The 19,737-nt window shown below is 36.5% G+C and overlaps 1 protein-coding gene across 1 annotated transcript in view; it reads left to right on the forward strand.

Annotated features, from left to right (window-relative positions):
* Positions 1-5,348: 5,348 nt before the first annotated feature.
* IQSEC1 (IQ motif and Sec7 domain ArfGEF 1) overlaps positions 5,349-19,737 on the forward strand; it is a 353,788-nt gene continuing 339,399 nt past the window's right edge. The window contains exon 1 of the mRNA XM_042880458.1: positions 5,349-5,436. The gene's annotated coding sequence lies outside the window, so the exon portion shown is untranslated. The remainder of the gene's footprint in view (positions 5,437-19,737) is intronic.

Consider the following 19,737-nt stretch of genomic DNA (forward strand, 5'->3'; position numbering starts at 1 on the left):
TGTAGGACATCCCAGACAAGAGATCCTCTGCCAACAGTACAGCTTCTGTATAGCTGCCTACTTGAGAGACTTTGAAATCATGACGTTCACCAGTAACTTTCCTGGCCTTATCTGCATCTTGCTGCCTGCTCCCTGCATCGTGCTGTGTCTCATCACTTCACTGTAATTGTACAGAAGCACCCTGATTTATCGGCTGTAAGCAGGGAAGCCCATTTGGTAGACAGGCAAGGTATGTGAATGCAGATGAATCCTGTTTCTTTTAAGTATTTGTTGTTACTCTTGGGAAGGCAACTCGACCATTTATTTATACATTAACTTTATGTAGCTATGTTAGTCTGTGTAACGTTTGTGATGTGATCAAACCCATTCCTTTTCAGCTCTTTCTTCGTTGTCTCAGTTACAAGTTTAAGGTTTTAGCTGGCTTGAAAAGCCAATCACACTTTCTCCATGATACAGATACTCTACTTTTACCTTGTAAGAACTATGTAAATTTTAAATTGGAAAGAAAAGTCATTTAGTAAGTAAGAAGTATCAGGCTCAAGATCTTTATGCAACATTAGATATTCTGTATGCTATATTTTATTGGTTTATTACCCATACTTCAAAAATGTGTGTTATTTTTAGTTTGAGTGAATCTGGGCTCACTTCTTAGCTGTTAACTTCAGCAGGAAAACTTCATGGTGTAACTGGGCGCAAGATTCAGATACATAATTTCTAAGATTCTTCTCTTGAAGCTTGCCAAATTAATTTCTCCCTGATTCATATTTATCATCGCTGTTTGAGCTGTGAATTTACTAACAGGAAGTCTGATCCCGCTTTCCGTATTTTCCCTCAGTCACTTGTCCTCTCTGTTTTCAGAGCTATTTTTATCCCAGCTACTGTGTTTACAACTGCAGGTGGTCTGCTCCAGAGCTTTTTGTATTAATAAACCATTTCCTGCAATTTATGTCTTCACAGTTCTGCACGGTATCTTGTTTCTCTGTTTAGTGCACTAAACTCTATTTCAAACCTTAAGGGTCTGTTTCACTGTAATTGCTAAATGGGTTGCAAGATGCAGTTGGTATTTTCCATTTACAGGCATAGTGTGTGTGTTCATTATTCACCCAGTCATATGTTTTTGAGTTCTCTTCTTAGTTGCTGCATCAGGTTTAAAGTGCTGTTTCCATTTTGCCCAGTTCAAATGACTGTTTTGCACCTCTTACTTCTTCAGTTAGCATAAACAAGTGTATTTTGAAGGACTTGTATGTAAAAAATGTGTAACTTTTATGCAATTTTATTCATTTTTCTTCACTTTATCGTAAGGAATACTTTTTCACTGAGTAAAAATGAGGTAATATGATTAAAGGCCAGGATTCAAAATTGTAGCCATAATCCTGCACCTTTAATGTCAAAACTTATTTCTAGGAGTCACTTGCATTGCTGTTGAGGTAAGGCAACCATCTTCCACTTGAGCAGTGGAAAAATGTTAAGCATCTTAATGTTAAATAGCTTTATTGCTAAATATAGACTGCTCCGATTCAGATGCTCCAGTAGTGAGAGGCTGCTTTATGTGCACCAGATATCAAACCCTCAATAAATGCCTGGGATTTTAGGAGGCATTTCTCATGTACCATCCTTCACAAAGGAAAAGAAACAAACTTCATCAGAGACAGTGTGGAGTTTCTCTATATATGCTACTGAGCTCACATAACCGATGTCATTTAGCAGGTGTTCAGCTGCTGCAGTGTCATCAGACTGGGTCTGTTTTGGAACCTGGCCTGTAATAACCAAATGTGGAATGGGGTTGGGAACAGCACAGTAGATTTTAGTGTCACTTGCTGAGCAACATTTTGGATTTTCTAGGGTAAATAGCAGAAGGAAAATCAAATGGTTTGAATATAGCAGAAACAGAATATAGAAAACAAATCTGTAAAGAAAAATCAGTGCAATTATTTGAATTCTGAGTTACTTGTTTCTACTAAGGATGAATACAAAAATAGTTAAGAAATATTAGAATATTTTTAGAGGAAAAGTAATAAACAACCAAACAGTGGAATTGACTGTATTTTCTGTGACCGTAAGAAGACATCAGAGGCAGAAAGTGTGATGGATTTAAAGGAGAAAAGGCTTTGAAGCAAGGTTTATGATGAGTGTAATGGGAAGAACAGTTCTCTGCATGTTGCTTTTGGCAGAGAATCTGTTTGAGAAAATTGAGCAGGAGGCCTAGAAATAGAGTTCAGTGATGGGGTCTAAATTGCAGCAATTTCAAAAAGAACATCCTGATGTGGGAGATATCTAAGCCAAAGAACTGCTTGTTTAGTTTCTAAAGCCCCTGATCAGCGTTTAGATGGCAATTTAGGGTCAACTTGACAGTGCCCAGAAATCACATGGCAGTGTGTCCTACTAGGGTCTATTTTTTCCTTTCTATGACACGTCAGGAAAATCCACCTGCATTTCTGAAGATTTCAGAATACAGATGTCATCCACTGGGATCCGCTGAGGGGGTGAGGGGTGGCCAAACAGGGCTGAAAGGGAGATGAGGGAGGAATAAGTAATTCTTTGTTAAAGAAAATGAAAGAGTGTTCCTGCAGTTATTTCAATACCAAAGTTAAGCAGGCACTAACCATACAATACTGGGCTTCTGGGATAGTAATTGGAGAAAATGATCAGAATGCTGCAGTTCCCTCACATGAAAACAAGGTCAAGTGGGATTAAGGACTTAAAGCATCAGTAAATGTATCTGCAGTAAGAGAACAATGTGAGATTACAGTATGCACAGTAGTACAGAAATTATTTAGGTACTTTTCTGTATGAGTACTTATGTACTTTTCCATGAGTTCATCGTAGGAAAAATGAAGTTGTGGGGGTGAGAAAGCCTGAAGGACTGTCTGAGAAAACCAAAAACTATGCAACCATGTATAGAATAGAATAAGTTGAGGAAAAGTGAAGATTCAATCAGACAAACAAAGCTTTATGAATGGTACGTATTTAACCAACAGAATCAAGTCAGTAATTTATTCAGTGTTTTCTGACCCACTGAATATTCTATTCCCAGTTCTTCAAGGTAACTTCTGTATGAGAACATCATTTTATGTATGGAAGCAGGGTGTAACGTTAGCAGAGAGGCAGGCCAGTGGTCATGGCAAATGAGGCTTGAATGGGGCTTGAGACTTTGGCTGTAACATTAGCATCTATAGTAACTAATCTTAAGCCAATGCATGCTAATGGCTTCCAGTGACTGCGAATTGTCAGGAGAAAGTCCAATAACTGAAGTACAGCACACTGGTAAACAACCTCTGAAGTTCTGTAAACAGTTTTAAATCATTATCAAGTTTGTTTATCTTTGAAAGAGACAAGAGGTGGGAGATATTTTGTGGCATATGTCTTACTTAGGTTCTCAGAATTCTGTTTTCTGTTAAGTAAGAAACTGCCCTCTGAAAAACTAAATGGTGAAAATTGTCGTATTTTACCCAAAAGGAAGGGAAAAAACTCATTTCATAAAGTAAGAGCTTGTAATTTGACAGCATGCGTCATTTGGGTTATTATGAGTGAGTCATAAATAAGAGGCACTAAAAGAGTTATTTTTCAAAATGTTTCAAGGTAACAAAGAAATTACCTCTGAAGAAATGTTGATAACAAGATAACAATCCATTAAATAGTCTACAGCAAAACTTAGCTTAAATGTTTAATGAAATTTATTCATTAAGAGTGCTATTTTTGTGAAATTTTATAAATGAGGTGTAAAGGCTGATTTCACTTCATTTTTGTTCCTGTAAGAGCCAATTAAACTACCTTTAATGGAAGTAGAATCAGCTTTGTAACTACAAAAATACTCAGAAGCCTTGAGTTTCTGTACTACGACCTGACTTCTGCCAGTAATGTTTGGCACTCAGCCACCTCTGCCCTCTCGATTCTGATTCAAGTCACCATGGGCCCAAACATAGCTGTTAACAATAGTTTAGTTTCATTATTTTGTGATAGTTTTTATTTATAATGAAGCTTTTCCCAGGTGTGGGGATAAATTAGATTTGGGGGGGGGAGCTGAAAACTTCAGAATAACAGCAGTGATATTTTTAGCCTGGATCTCTAAAGAAAGGAGTTGTTCTCAGCTGTGCTGTTCCAGTGTCTGTTTGCTCCCACTTACTGTTTTAATTTTTACTCTGATTCCCACCAGATCAGATCATAGAAGACATTGATTAGACATCCAAACAATAATTAAGTCCTCATGAATTTTCAAAAGTTAATTCCTACATAAAGGAAACATTATAGTTCTACTTTTAGCACTGTAAGCTTATAATTTGTGAACTTGTAAGAAAAAAAACCCAAAACACAGATCTATATGAATGCCCAATGTTAGTGAGAGTTTGGAACATCAATCAAATCTGCAGGAAACCAGGAATCAAACAGAATTCTTCATCCCTAGAATAGAATATAGAATTTTGGTTATATGGCAGAAGTGCTATCTAATAGAATTCTCTTATAAGATTCTGAATACAAAAAAAAGGGAGCAGCATGGCAGAATAAAGCAGCAGTAACCATTGTGACAGCAGCCATGCATAGGAATAGAATAAGTTGAGGAAAACTGAAGATTCAAAGAGGCAAATAAAGCTCTGAATGGTGCGTATTTAACCAACAGAATCGAGTCAGTAATTTGCATCTTACTGTTCTGAATTATTGAATGGGCTTCATTGTTTCTTTCAGTGTTTACTCATTATTAATAGTAAAATCTGCAATAACAGCAGAAACAAAACCAATATCAAGTGGGAAAGAATAAAGTTGAACAAAATAAGTAGAACAAAATAAACCAAGTAACTGAAAACAAGTTTGAGCTAGAGGAGGGGGAAAAAGCAATTATTTGTGGAAGAAACCATGATGTTATTGCACAGATGCAATCATTTGAATTGGTATTGCTACTCAGCAGTGAATAATGCATTATAGCACCTATCCTGCATTTCTGAACATGGGAGTTCTTCACTCTGCAGATTTTTCTCTAGGACATTTCTCATGAATACACATTTATGAAATGAAATTCCCTTGCTTATCAGATGGCTAAACCAGTAAGTCTGTACATTCGCCATGGCTGCTCTGAGAGAACAGTCATTTACAAACTTCTCTTTCCTAAGGATCTGGCACAGTAGAAGCAGCTTGGCTGTAATTGATGAACTCGTTGAAGAACCAGAATATTGAAGTACTATATCAACCTTTATTACAGATTTCCAGGCTGAAGCGTGCTTTGCCATTCAGTTGTTTGTTCTTTCTTTAGCCCACCAGTCACCTGACGTGATTCTCACTTCTGTTTTTGTACACTGGCTAACGCTGTAGAAAGCAGGAGGAGCAATGTGCTGGTCTCTGACAAGGTCTGTGTGCACTTTCATGATAGCCCTAGCTGCAGCATTTCCATGGCTTCTGATAGTGTTCTGAAAAATTCACACGCAGGCTCATCTGTGCTGTGTGATTGTAAGTGATTGTTGTGTTCTGTTCTGACAAGTATTTTGAAATAATTTAGTTGGATTATTTTCGGTTCTTTATTCATCGTTTCTTTATGTTACATGGATGTAGAAAAATTATTTATTAAAGATAGCAGGCAAATGAATTTTCTGTGTTCTATGTTTTCTATGTTCTATGGATTTTCTTCTGGTATCTTCTGTGCACAGTCATCAGACTGGTCTTGCGTGTGTGAAATAATTACCTATCTGCTACATGACAAAAGATGGGTTGTTAAGACCATTGTATCTAGTTATCTTGGAAGTGGGGGAATTATCACAAGTAGACAATGTGTGTTTTTCCTGTTCTTTGCATTTTGAGATATTTGTCCCCGTAACAAGGGAATTAAAATGTGAATATGGTTGTAGTGAGGTAGAGCCTGACACCTTGAGCTGTAGCTATCTGGACAAGCTCTGTAACACTTGCTCGTTTTTGTGGTAGTAAAGGTGTATTAGAGAGAGCCTTACATTACAGCCTGCAGAAAGACTGCAGGACACTTGTTGTGCTGGAATTCACAATGTAATTGGAGCCACTGAACGTGCTTCGTTCTCTGCGTAATTTTCTCTTCACATCTGTCTTTTGTCATAACTCATTAATTGTCTTTGAATTTTAAGTTCGTGGCCATGTCCTGATAAAATTTGCAAGATTAATATTTCGTTTTATGCTGGTTTAGAATTTGTCAGTGAAAATAAATGGCCTTGGTTCTAGCACACTAAGCATCTCTTAGCATGAAAAAAACTTGTCTTGAGCATCTGACCTCAGCAGGTCCTGTCTCACTGCCAGCTGGTTCTTTCTAGGAGAGGAAAATGAATGAAACAACCAAACAAAAAATATTTTCAGCAAGCACCCTAACATTTAAGGCTGAACATCCTGCTTGGAATGTCTGGATTTAATTCCAAATCAGTGCCTGAACTGAAGGAGATTAATTCAAGAACGTGATAGAAATACTAATTAATTAGGTATGTTTAAAGGTTAACTACAGTGGGTTTTGTACTTACTGGTGTTTCTTGTTTTTGTTGTTGTTGCTTTTGCCACTGACTGTGTAGTTGTGCATCAAGAGCTCCATCATGCTGGGACTTGCATTCTGTATGTCACATAGGTCATTACCTTTGCTATAGTTTTATTTTATACTTCTCCCTTAATACAAAGATTTTTATATGGGTGGTTTTCTTTGCCTCTCTGATAGAAGAGTCTTTCTTCTGCAAAAAGAAGTAGATAAATGAGATGTTGATGATGCGGATAGTAGTCACTACCACTCTAATAACAATTTTATTAAAACAATTAATTTACGTAGAACTATCTTGTGTGAAAAATGTAATGCAGCCATAAAGAGCAATAGAGAAACTTCATTTGTCTTCCAGTTTCATTCATATCCTTTTAAAGGCAGTGGCATACAGATTACTGGGAATTCTACCAATGGTACCAGAGCGTTTGAATTAGGGATTAAACATTAGTGACTTACTTTAAAAAAATTTTGGAGCAACCTGGATTTGCCAAGACCTTTTTCATATGTTTTCATTTCAGAGAATTTTGCTTATAGGTTGTTGACGTTCAAGAATAATATTGCCATTATATTTGAGTTCTGATTGCTGCTGAATCCTTGCTAAATTATGCTTTCCAGAATTTTATTCAGTATGATTTGGCTTTGCCAGCCACCTGCAGAATTGGTGGCGTGGGTTTTTGGTTTTTTGTTTTCTGTATATACTGATTGTTAAAATGTTAAGATTTATTTCCAATTTCAAAAAGAAATTTTGCAAAATCTGAACTTGCATTGATTGATATGTTTGTTTACTAGCCAGTCTATCTCTGGACAGGTTAATGTGAAAAGAATCCTCTCAATAACAAGTCTCTAATATACCTAAAGGATGAAGGCCTTACACCTAGCCTGTAAGATGATGGTTCTCTCTTTCACTGCAAATCTCAGTAAGTGCAGAAGTATATAAAACTCAAGTTCTTCCTGGGTTGTATTTCATACTCCATGCATTTTTAAAGCAGTTGTGTTGCATTTGAAAATCATATTAAAGGACTGTGTAATTCAAATGTAGCTTACAATTCTGTTTGCAGCAAGTAGGATGCAAATTGACTTACCTAATCACATCTGCATAGGCCCCAAGAGTTAATGGTAAAATCATCAGGCAACATCCTCAGTACTAAAATCAACAAAAATGACTCTTCAGCATGAAAGTGATTGAAATTTTTGAACAATTGTTAGTACTATGTATGCTAAATATATATTTATGATATTGCTCTTACCTATATAAGTGTTATTTCAAACTATCCAGATCTTACAACTGCCAGCTACTTCATATCATTACTTCACACATCAGTTCCTCTCCAAGCAACGTTCACAGTGTAATGACTGTACAAGTTTGCATCTGAAGTAATAGGGTTGAGGCAAGGGAAGCTATTGTTCCCAAAGACACGTTAAAAGCAGAATGAAAACACATCAGGTGTTTTCCAACTACTACTGACATGTTCCCAAGGTGCATAACAAGTAGAAAAAATCTCAGTTCCACCACTGGATATAATATGTATAGAAAGCATTGGAGAGAGAAGTTTTTCTCCTAAATTTGAGGGGGGAACCGAGGGGGAGGTGTTTTGATGTTTAGAAAATTACACAACACCATAGATTTGAAGGTATATTTTGAACAGCAACATCTGTGGACTTAAGATATATTACTTAGATGAAAACGATGCTGTTTTGACAAGGCTTTAAAGTGTACTGTATTCCTTCAAAACTAAACTGCAGGTTTTCTGCACCCACTGTAAGTATGTCTGGCTTCCAACCTGAAGTCAGCATCTTTGTATGCAGGTGCGCCTCACTGCTCTTCATGTATCTGTCAGCAGCACTTTTCCCTCTGACTTAACTTGGGACTTGATCTGATGATATACGAGTACCTCACTTCCAACCCTGTAAATTCAGGGTTTCCTGACAAGTAATGTTTAATTTGGGTAATAATACTCTTACAGACCAGGAGTGGTTGGTTTGTATTCTTCAGACTTACTCACATACTCTGCAACCTTGTTCACCAACGTCTTTGTCATTTAGACACCAGTGAATGAGCACAACATCTTGTCGGAGGAAGTTTTCCATGTGATTTGGCTGTTGTCTTTCTGCTGATTCACCCATTATGGTTAAATATCATTATTTTGATATAGTTGGACTGTGTATGCTTTACACATATTTTCAGGAAATCTGTCAAATGTCATTTTCAAGTCATTAAACATGCTCTGCAACAAAGGCAGAATTATAGAGCAGTGTGGCTTTTCAGAACACTATTGTAAAAGTGTCAGAATTTATTCTAGCTTTTGAATGTAGGTTTATCTTTGAGCAGCATCCTGCTGTTATGATTAGTGATTGCTATCGTGAATAAAATCTCTTTGGTTTCAGCAAGAAAATAAACCAGTTTATATATAGAACCCACCATTGAATAGGACCTTAAATATTTATTTCCTGTACTTCTTGTAAAATGATCTTCAAGGTGAAGCCTTTCATCTAATGAAACAATTCCAGCAGTCAACCCCAGGTCTTCAGGCAGTTGTGGTTTTACAAATGAAAGTCAGTAGCAGATAGGAAGTAATGAATGTTTCTTGTCTAAGTAAAAAATTGCTGCAATTCTTTGACTTTAAAATGTAATTTTGTGTCTTACTATGATGAGCTTTGTGGTGGTCCCAGTGGCAAGCAACATCAACTGCTATTCCAGGCTGCCAGGAAACCCTGTGCTAAGTGGTTTGACTGGGGTGTTACAAATGTACCACCTGCTGTGCTTACACGTAAATTTAAGTCTTGAGACTTCTAAAAACAACAGTATTGAGGTGGAAAGTTTTGCGTTGGTGGACCAAGAGCTTCTTCACAGAATTTGAGAAACTAGTATGTAAAACGTGAAGTTGTGCGGTTTTGTGAATGGAAGTCAGCGTTATTCTTACCTCTGGAAGTAAATTATCAGTTTATCAAAAGTAGCCTCGAGTGCATCAGGAAAGGTGTTGGGCACTGTGTCAAAAGGCAATAGAGATAAAGGAGGCAGCTTTTACTTTTTAAGTAGTTTCATATAGTAGAAGGAAACTAGTGAAGAGAACAATGCTAACAGTCTTCATCTTTCATTTTTTTGCCTGGACAATATGGATTATATATATATATATATATATATATATATATATATATATATATATATATATATATATATATGGAATGCAGGGAGGTGAAGCACTTTAGTTTGGAAATTGTGAGTTTTCTGATACTCTGGGTCAACTTCCCTTCAGGTTAATATGACATGTTTGCGTGAGCCGAGAATATTTTCTGCTGGATTTTGGCCATAAAGTTCCTTTGACACTTCTCATATTGCACTATTCGTTTGTGCTTCAGGAGTTCAGTTGTTATAAATTCCTCTCATGACAACTGTATGTGTAGGTGAGACTGTAATAAGTCTGCTCTTTAAGTTGTTTGATTGCAAGTAACCGATATATTTTAACTAAACACGTGTTCCAGTACCTTCAGCTACACAGAAACACGATGCGGGATATGCAGCTGGGGCACAGCCTTTCCCTGACCCTCCCCAGACAGCTCTGTGCCATTCCCTGTTGCTGTTCCCAGAGAGCAGAGCTCTCATGTTGCAGTACTCTTTGTTTCTGTATACAAAAAAGAAAAAAAAAATTGCCATGTAAATGACCAAAAACTCAATGATGTTTTCCTTTAATACCAACTTCTGTCTTAGCACAGTCAAAAAGAATTCATGGTTTTCTTGCACAGCGAAATACTTGAGATGGATTAATGCTTTTCTGTAAAAAGGTGCTTGTTATGTTTGTTAAAGGTGGATGTCAGTATGAATTATACGGCCTACTTGCCTAAACTTTTCTAAGATAAATTCCTTCTAAAGTGGTCATATTGCTGTGCAATTTCTTTTTTCATTTTTAGAAAAGAGCAAGAGGAAATATCTTGAGACATGAGGAAATGTTCTGGAGAACAGTTCATTTCTGGGAACTGTTCTTGAGAACATTTAATTATGAAAATGTTAGTGTTTCAAGTTAACCTGTTCCTGAGCTCATTTCTAGCTTTCTTTTCAACATGCTATCTAACCTCAAATCTATCCTGCAAACAAATTAATGTAATTTTATTACTGTCCAACCCTTGGAGAAACGTCACTATGTTTTATCACTCTAAATGCAGAAAGCTCACTTCTCTCACTCTTTTACTTTCCTCTTGAGTTTTCTCTCCCAGATGAAGTGGTCTGTGATTTCTTTTTGTACAATTGCTTTTTCTAAACTGCATGATTTTCAACAATTATTAATTGAATCTTATCTTCCTTAACAGAATACAATTTCTCACATATGTTAGTGTGCCACAGAATACCACTGTAAGGAAGAAGAGTATTATTCTCTCTTACAAAAAGACTGGAAATAAAGCTGTGAGCAAGACACTGCAAATCCAGAAAGCAAATTCATGATAGATCAAGGAAGAGAGATGAAGTCTCTAGAGTCTCAATACAGCACTATAACTGGATTACATCTTTTACTGCATTTTAAACAGTATCCTCAGAATGATGCAAAGTTCTAAAGTAGCTTTCTTTAAGCTGCATATTCCAACATCTAAATCATTTCCTGAGACACCGAGCCCAGGAAAAACTGAAGTTTACAATTCTGGAACTCTCATACTTCAGAGCTCCAGTTTCTTGAGAGCATTCCTAAATTAGAACTACGTGTCAGTGTAGGATAGTTGGCTGTTTTCCTGTCACCTGCTCCTTCAAAAAGTGGCAGCATATATTGTAAAACTTCTTGGAAGTGACTAATCAACCACCTATTTATGTGAATTAATTTGTCTGTCTGCCTTTTTCATACTCAAGTTTTTAATTCATATATTTCAGTTGACTTAATGCCATTGGATTTGGATAAGGTTTTAGCATGGTAATGTTATACCTGTATTTTTCAGTCACTACCTGCCATACAAAATTTTTAGCAGCAATTTTCCAGTGTTTTTCTGAGGGCTGGAAGTGGAGCTCCAGTGTTAAAAACAATTGCTAAGGCACATCAAGAAATCTGTACTTTATTTATGAGTTGATGGAATTAGGAGAAGAGCTGTATTTGAAGTAGCTAATGAACTTGTGACTCCAACAGAAGAAGCGAGGCCTTCTGCATCCTCCAGTTTTGTGTCTTTACAAATACTCATTTACAATTTCTTATGAATTAACATTTTATTCAGTTTTATCAGTATGTCTTAATTAGTATGACTATGCAAATCCGTGGATACATTTTGGTACTATATTATGGTACTATATTATTTGGTACTATACCATATTTCATTATATGGATTTGCATGTGCAAAAAACACTGTCTTGTTTCTGGCATAGTAGTGATTTGATTGCCTGCAGCTGCTGAATTTGCATTGTGGTGATTTGTTTTAAAAAACAAAACAAAACTTAAAAATGCAGGAGCATTTATTCAAAGTTCATAAATAGCTTCTTGTTTTCCATTTAATGGAAAATAATTAGAGATGGAACTATGAGACTTCATTGGATAGGAGTTTCTGAAGATCCACATTTTAGGTGCTATAGCAGATTTCATTTGCCTCCATTACAGCATGTCTCTTGAAATCCCTTCAGTTGGTTTATGGCACTTATAAGCTACTGTATGATGTTCAATTCCCTCTGATTAAGTTTGTAGGAACGTGTTTCCATGATGGAGATGAATTAATTTTGCCTCCTGATCCTTTAGGGAAACCTTTCTCTCTTTCCCTTATCATTGTTTCTTGTTATACTTTACTGGCCACCATTTCACTAGAGTTTTATACTATTTTTTTTTTTTTCCCCCTTTCATTAGTGTAAGTTTAACACCTTTGTGTACTGTTTGCAAACTTTTAAACTATAAACAAAATGCTAGGAAAAAAAAAAGTTATTTGCATTCCACAAAAAAAAAAATTGTGTTCAAATTCTAGAGCTGGAGAAATTTTGCTGCAAGTCAGCAGTCAATAAAGCAGTGCTTGTTTTAAATGTTAAAATCATAACTTCTCAGCACATCAGAACATTTGTGTATATTTCCAAGAATCAGCCAATACGTGCTTAGCAAATGGTTAGTTATGCATCACAAGTTCAGTGTAGGGCTCAAAGAAGAAGAAAAATTCTGACTTTGGGCGATCTGCATTGAAAAGCTTTCTTAGCATCTGCTAATTACATTGCAGATAACGAATCGCTTAGTGGAGCTCAGCTGGACATGTTTAGTCGGGCAATCCCACGAGTCCAACGCTAATATTACTGAAGCTGACTTCTTGGAATTGGAACTGGAAGTCAATGTTTTGAAAGAGAAGTTTTAATTTGCATCTCATTAGAAGTATTTTACTGTCAATAAAGTTTAGTTCATTACCCAATAAATAGGAATCTGATTCTAATTTGTACATCACAGCTGCATTATATATTTCAGATGAAAATGTTTCTTGCAAGATGCCCAACAAAATTTGAAAATTGAGCTGCCAAATATCAAAATGTATGTGGAGTGAGTCTGGGTTAAATCCTTGGTTTACACTTCTACTTTCTTCTTCCACGTTGCTTTAGCTTTTTTCAGAGAAGAACGAAAATGTTATGTTTGATTCATCAAAGTACTTAAATATGTAACTAAAATTAGACCAAGTTAATTAGTTGCATTTGAGACTGTTCTACTCAAATTCATCAACTTTTTAGCAAGCCAGTGTTATGTTACTGAATTGGGGCTTTGAGCAGAGAAAGAAATCTGTATGGAAATTATTTAACTGCATAAAATTTTTGTTTGTAATTCAGAAGCCTCCTGCTATGTTCAAAGCCAGACAACCAAGCTCTTTGAAATAATTAGTTGGGACGCACACATTCCTGAAGGAGTTTAAGATGTTTAATCCTGCAGAAAATTGCTATCTGGTGGACAACATGGAAAAAGCACAACAAATATTTACTATTTAAAAAATGCAGGCAATTACAGCTAGACAAAAATAAAGCAATATAGTTAACTAATGAGAGGAGCAGAGATACTTTCGGTCTTGCACTAAAAAGCCTAGCGTTTAGCTCGTGTAAACATTACCTAAAATATTTTCCTGTTAGATTTAGGCAGTAAAATGGTTTATTTAAATGGCTTTTATTTAAATGGTTTTTCAATCATCTTGTTTTTAATGTATTCTGTCTGTAAATAGTGAAGTGCTATGGCTTGGTAATGAGGTGGTGGGCACGTTAAATGGGCAGTGTTCTGCAAAGTGAGTCTGTGCAAAAGTTTGCTGCAAATGCTGTTTCTCTGACTGGTTGGGAAGATGCTGTCTAGAAGGTCCTAGTGCAGACTCTCTCAGGAGTTTGCCTCTCAATTACTTGTTTGTACCACAGTGCATTCATATATTCATATGTATACACATGCATCAGGAGAATGAAGGAAGCCTTCTAGATGGAGATTACTTCGGGCCACTGTATGGCCCAGAAAATCAGGAAGAGCACTGCAAAGTGCTGCAGTTATATAACAGTTCCTTGTCCTGATGTTATTTTATTGTTGCAACAGTCTGCAACAAGAAAGGATGAGGTGTGTGGATTTTTGTTTTGTTTGTGGCGGGTTTTTTTCCCTACTAGGATGAAACGTTAACAAAAGAACATTAAAATATTTATTTAAACCTTGGAATGTTACCAACATCAAGACTTCAGCAGCATTGTCAGAACAATAAAATATCTTCCTGGAGCAGAGAAAAAGACTGAAAATGAAATTCAAAGTGTCCGGTGAGCTATGCTTGAGTTCACTATTAAATTTGTTAAGGATGTAGTTAGAGTTTTCCCCAATTTGTTTGATTAAAAAAGGAGATACAGGACTTCCCTTGATAGTCAGTGTGAACAGTTCTTACCTGCAATTGTTGTATCTCTGTTGACCTTGAGAATAATTCCAACAGTAGGGAGAGCTGTTCAAAAAGACCCTGACAGAAATTATTTGCTTCCAACATGGAAATTGTAAATGCACATGCACAGATAAAGTCACCTTAAATGAAGGGTAAAATTCTGGCTTATGGTTATGCAGTGATAAAGCTTTCAGGTTTTAATCTTACAGTATAGGCCTTTGAGCATTGTATGAAAAGATAATGTGAAGGCAAAAATAACAACATTTCTGGAGCAGTTAATGGGAAATACAGGCCATGCCCTGTGTTGTAGAAAATGCAGCATTCTGTATATTGAATTTGGCAAATGGGTGAGGTATAAGAGTGCGTTATAGCAATTAAAAGACTGAATCCATGAAGACATTGATGTGGATGTTGTAATACAGGCTTAGGCAAGTAATGCAAAGGTGTGTGACAAGTCTATCTTGTTTTCCTGTACAATGATAGGATAGCTGAGGTCCTCACTGGAAACAGGGGAGGAATGCTGTTAACCAGCCTTATTTACAGACGTCATCTAAAAAATAGCAAGAGATTCTTTTTTCCAGGTGGCACTACATTTTGGAATTCCACAGGAATACTTTTTTTTCCTGTACTTCAACTCCATTGGCAAGATAGCAAACAAATTAATAGTTTGTAAATAAAGTTATCTGTGGAGCTGTTAAACTGCAGTGTAACTTGGCATTTTTTTGTGTGTTCTGCCTGAAAATTTACAGGCCATCAGGTGATAACTTTCTATAGACTTGTGGTGAGCTATTCATAATGAGGACATTTCATGCAATGCCATTCAAACACGTGATGGCAATCATCTATGTAAGGAAACATTCATTATTGTTATGGTATGGCTCATGGCAGTAAAATCTGGCTCTTGTGTTAATCAGCTTTGCATATTACGCAGAAAGTATCCCCTGCTTCTTCCTGATTAGGTTTCAGATTAACCATGTAAACACACGAAGAACAAATCATCCTAATTACAATGTATTTAGAAGGCTAGGGAGATGGATTGGTATTTGCTTTTCTTCTACTTTAGAATTACTCTGATAAACTTTTTTTTAAGGATAGGGAAAGTTCAGACTGCAGATGCATCTGGATGCAAATATCTAAGCGCTATAAAAGCCAGGTGTTGCTTATTGCATAAAGAGACTACATGGCATCTTTTAATTACGTTTCAGGAAGGGTTTGAGTCTTTGGAATGTTAAAGCCAACGTATGTTGACAGTCCCTGGTCTTCACTGTGCTGCTACATCAAATTTTCATTTTAAATGGCATTTCCTCTGTTTACCTAGGATTATTGTTATAATGCAACCTTCATTATTTTTTCTACTTGATTTGCATTTATTTTTCTTTTCATGAATGATGAATTTCTGCAAGGTGTCCCGAAATCATAATTATAGATAAACTAGGTATAAAATTAGGACTAGTTTGAAGGTGAATCCCAGGTGTTTCACAAGCTGTGCTCTAGCTTGCTCCCATACTGCAAACTGTGTAATGCAGTGAGTCAGAATTCACTGGGCAAGATGCATGTACAATGTTTGAGGTTTTCCTGAATTCTTGAAGCATCCACATCTCTGCACATATCTTGGTTTAGACAGGAGGAAGAAGAGGTAGTTTTTGGTTGTGGAGGTTTTCTTGCCATTTTAACTTGCATTTTCGATTCTCAGCTGTGATGCAGTGATCAATATCATCTTTGCTTAAAAGGCTTGCTTTGTTGTTCTTTTCTTTTTCTATCATAAACTGATCTGTTTTCCTTGGTTAAGATTCTAAGTAGTTTTTTTCCACCACTCAACACTTCCCTCTCTCATTTTTACTTACTTTCAAAGAACGAGTCCAAAACTAGATGTATTTCTCCAAAGGACATCTTACATCTTCAAAGTAAATATGGAATAAGTCTGTCCTCTTTCTTGTATACAGATCTCTTAGCAGTCTGCAGTCAGAAGGTTCACTCTGAGCTGCTGGAAACTGTAGATTCTTTTTTCCATAGCATTCAGTAAACACTTGCTTATAATTTGTTATTTCTTGGGTACAACATTTTTGATATTGTGAGAATCTTAGTTTATTAACAATAAAACATCATCCGTTTTTATCAAAATTACATTAAATATTAACCTTTTGTTCCAAATAATATGCCAGTTCCTCCAAACTCCCTGCAAAGTTTAAGCATAACTGTTCCCATCAGTCAAGATTCTGCTAAATATGTTAGCTAGACACAGCCTAGAACAGGATGTTAGAAGTCTTACCAAGATTGCTTTGCTTGACAGAACAAATAATTTGGAGTGTGTCTTTCCCAAGTGATGTTTTTAATCAGCTGCATGTTCATATTGTGGAATGATTTCATCTAGAATATATTTTCTTCATTTGTTTAGAAGTGTAGTTTGCAAGACTGTGACAAATCCTTCCTGAATTTGTGTTGCATCTTTTTCTTTCAGAAATATGTTATATGTTGGAAAGTACAAGGAGGATGTTAGACTTGGCTGAAAGCAAACTGGTTCTCAGTAACCAAAGTTGGATTTTTTTTCTTACCTATAAATTGAATAGGTATAAGTTGGTTTTGATAACTATTAGTGTCTTCTAGTACTTAAGTTAATCTTACTGGTATTCAACTCCAGCCAGTATTTCTTCCTCTGTTCAAAGATTTTTGGTCTTTGGTTTTCTTAGGTTCTCCTCCAGGAATTCCTGAGGGGGATTGGTAATACTGAGAGACAGCTTGACTACTTCCTGAAGTATCATAGTGACATTTCTTTTATGACTTTTCTGTTTAAAAAAATTATCTAGCCTGATGCTAACATAAATTACATCAAGCATCTAGACATCACAAATCAATTTTGTAAAGAATATAGCATTGAATATTACTTCAAGAACTTCAGCATTTTGTGCATTGCCTCTGTTCCTCTGCTACCTAAGTCTCTTCTCTATTTCTGATCTGTGAATTTAGTAATTAGTAAACTTTGCATTTTTGCATGCCACACTACCACTGACCGCAACTGCTCCCAGCTGCTCTGTAGCAAACCCCCTATGTGCAAACAAAAAGATGTACCTGCAGTTTTCTCCTTTCTGTTGTACAGAGTTGGCAGTATGAGACTCAAGCATTTGTTCTCTTTGTTCTATGTCTTCTATAGGGGAAAGATGGTAAGCCAAAGTACTTTCATGTTCAATAAAACTGTGAAGTAAGTTGTGCATCCACAGTGTCAGCCTCTCATATGGTCTTCCTCATCAACCTTCCTTTTCCTTTTATTTGTAGAAGTCCATAATGTTACCATGTTTTCATAATATTACCATTGTTCTTCTGCCATTCTCACTTCATCATCTTCCTTGCAACTTAAATGTTCAGAAGTTGGTTAACTTGCTCTAGATTATTTTTCATCATTTGATTTTCATATGATTTTTCTGTTTCTTGATTTAGGAGAATACATTGCACTAACTCATCCTGTTGGAATTAAGACAGTGTTTTAGCAGCTTCTGATTGACAGATTGGGTTTTTAGACCAACGTGACAAAGAGAAATGTGTTGTTTTTCTTAGCCCAGACGTCTATCAGGCTGCATGTGTGGAATCTTACCTCAGTATCAATCTCCCTTCAACACTGGAAGGCATACTTGTGTTTATTATTGTTTTAACTAAAGCAGTTATCAGAAAAAGTTAATTGCACTTGTTTTATATTTTGAGTTACAATTCTGAGCCAGCTTGCCATAGCAATTAATGCACTGTACTTCAGGAGTGTTGTTTCTGGCTGCCGCAAACAATGCAGCACTGGTGTATGTCCTTTTAGCAGGTTAACTCTGTAGCCGTGGAAGTCTGTATGTGTTAACTCAGTGTTGGACTTTGGGCTTCCAAGAGGAGATTCACTGTTGTGTCGTAAGGAATTGGCAGCACAGGGTTCCTGCTTCAGTCTTGCTCTTGAAATAGGAGTGCTCCAGTTCAGAACTGTGCCTTCTCTTTCCTGCGTTGTACTGTAGCAGAGTATTTACAAGTCAGCAAGGGGACGCGGTGCAGCTTCTCAATATGATATTGGCCAATACTGCCTCTGTCTTGTTAATGTAATCCTACATTTTAGTGAGATTGGTGTTATTTTATCTGACATACAAGAAATTTCACTATTTTTGGATCATGTTTATTCTACTTCTCTTTGCTTACATCATGTATACCTAAATGTATGCATGTGAACAAAATAACACCTGGGGTCACTGCTGTGGTAATAGTTCACATACTACCTTTTCAGGAGGGAATATAAAGCAAGTGTAGGGAAGAGTTGGCAGTTGTCCTAACATAGGAGTATGACTTCAGTAACACAACTAATCATAAAACACTGCTTCTTTGAGTTTGAGTACTGAGGCAGTCAAAAGTCATAGATATCAGTAACACTCCTTACTGTGTGTGTATGAATACTTTTCCATTGAAAAAGGCAGTTTCTCTAATGAGTCATGAAATCATAGCAAGTCTAGAATCGAAATGCAATTGCCATGGGATCTGGCAATCATTTTGTATATCTTCTCTTTCTTTCTTCTTGCTGTGCATCCTCACTGTTTTTAGTTGCAACTGAAGATTTTTGTTCATGGTTCTAGCTTGCATCCCTCAAAACTCCCTTCATATTTTAATTTCAGTGTAGGTAATAACACCATATCACTGACTGTTCCTTAACAGTGACATTTTAACTTGTCACATTAAAAAAAAAAAACAAACCAAAAAACTACCAGTGACTGAGAATCCAGGATTCAAAAAGAATTCTTTCAGGTACAAAAAGCATAAATACTGGTCATGCACTAAGACATTTAGTTTAAATTATTAAAATGTCATGTCTCTTTTCAGTTTTTAGAGCATGGCATTTGAAAGCATTTGAATCAAGAACCCAGATCTAGTTTTTTTTCTTACAGCTGAGACTTAGTAAATGAATGATCCCCACTTTCTTGCTCAGTGAGCCTTCTTGGAATGCGTTGCTGTCTGCAGACTGCAAGGAGCCATAGTTTTTCAGGAGTGCTGAGAGAGACCATTGCAGTTAAGAGTACTGAGAGGGAGTGGTTTGATTCACAAACTGTAAATTTCTGTTCTCTGAAGCGTCCTCAACATTGCTCATAGCCTTTCCCCTGGCTGCGTGCCCAATTCTATTTACTGGCTCAGTCAAATTGCAGTTCCATATCGTGACTTGGATTTGCTGCTCCTGCACGTTTGATTGCTGCTGATCTAGATCAGTAGACCAATACTAAAAAAATCCACCATCGAGGTTCTCACTGAGCCTTTGCCTAGAGACTTGGAATTCACCCATACATTCCCAGGTACATATCTTGGCAACAAAATTAATGCCATCAACCAGTAATTAAGTTCCTTCTTAATTTTTAATCTCATGAAGAAGTTCCAGTGAAATGAGGCTCATACCCCAGGAAACACTTATTCTTTCAACTCTCTTCTACTACTTGGTGCACTGTAGAATC

Source organism: Lagopus leucura, unplaced genomic scaffold, assembly GCF_019238085.1.
Source record: "Lagopus leucura isolate 7727_CA_CO unplaced genomic scaffold, USGS_WTPT01 Super-Scaffold_100026, whole genome shotgun sequence".
NCBI classification, from domain to species: domain Eukaryota; kingdom Metazoa; phylum Chordata; class Aves; order Galliformes; family Phasianidae; genus Lagopus; species Lagopus leucura.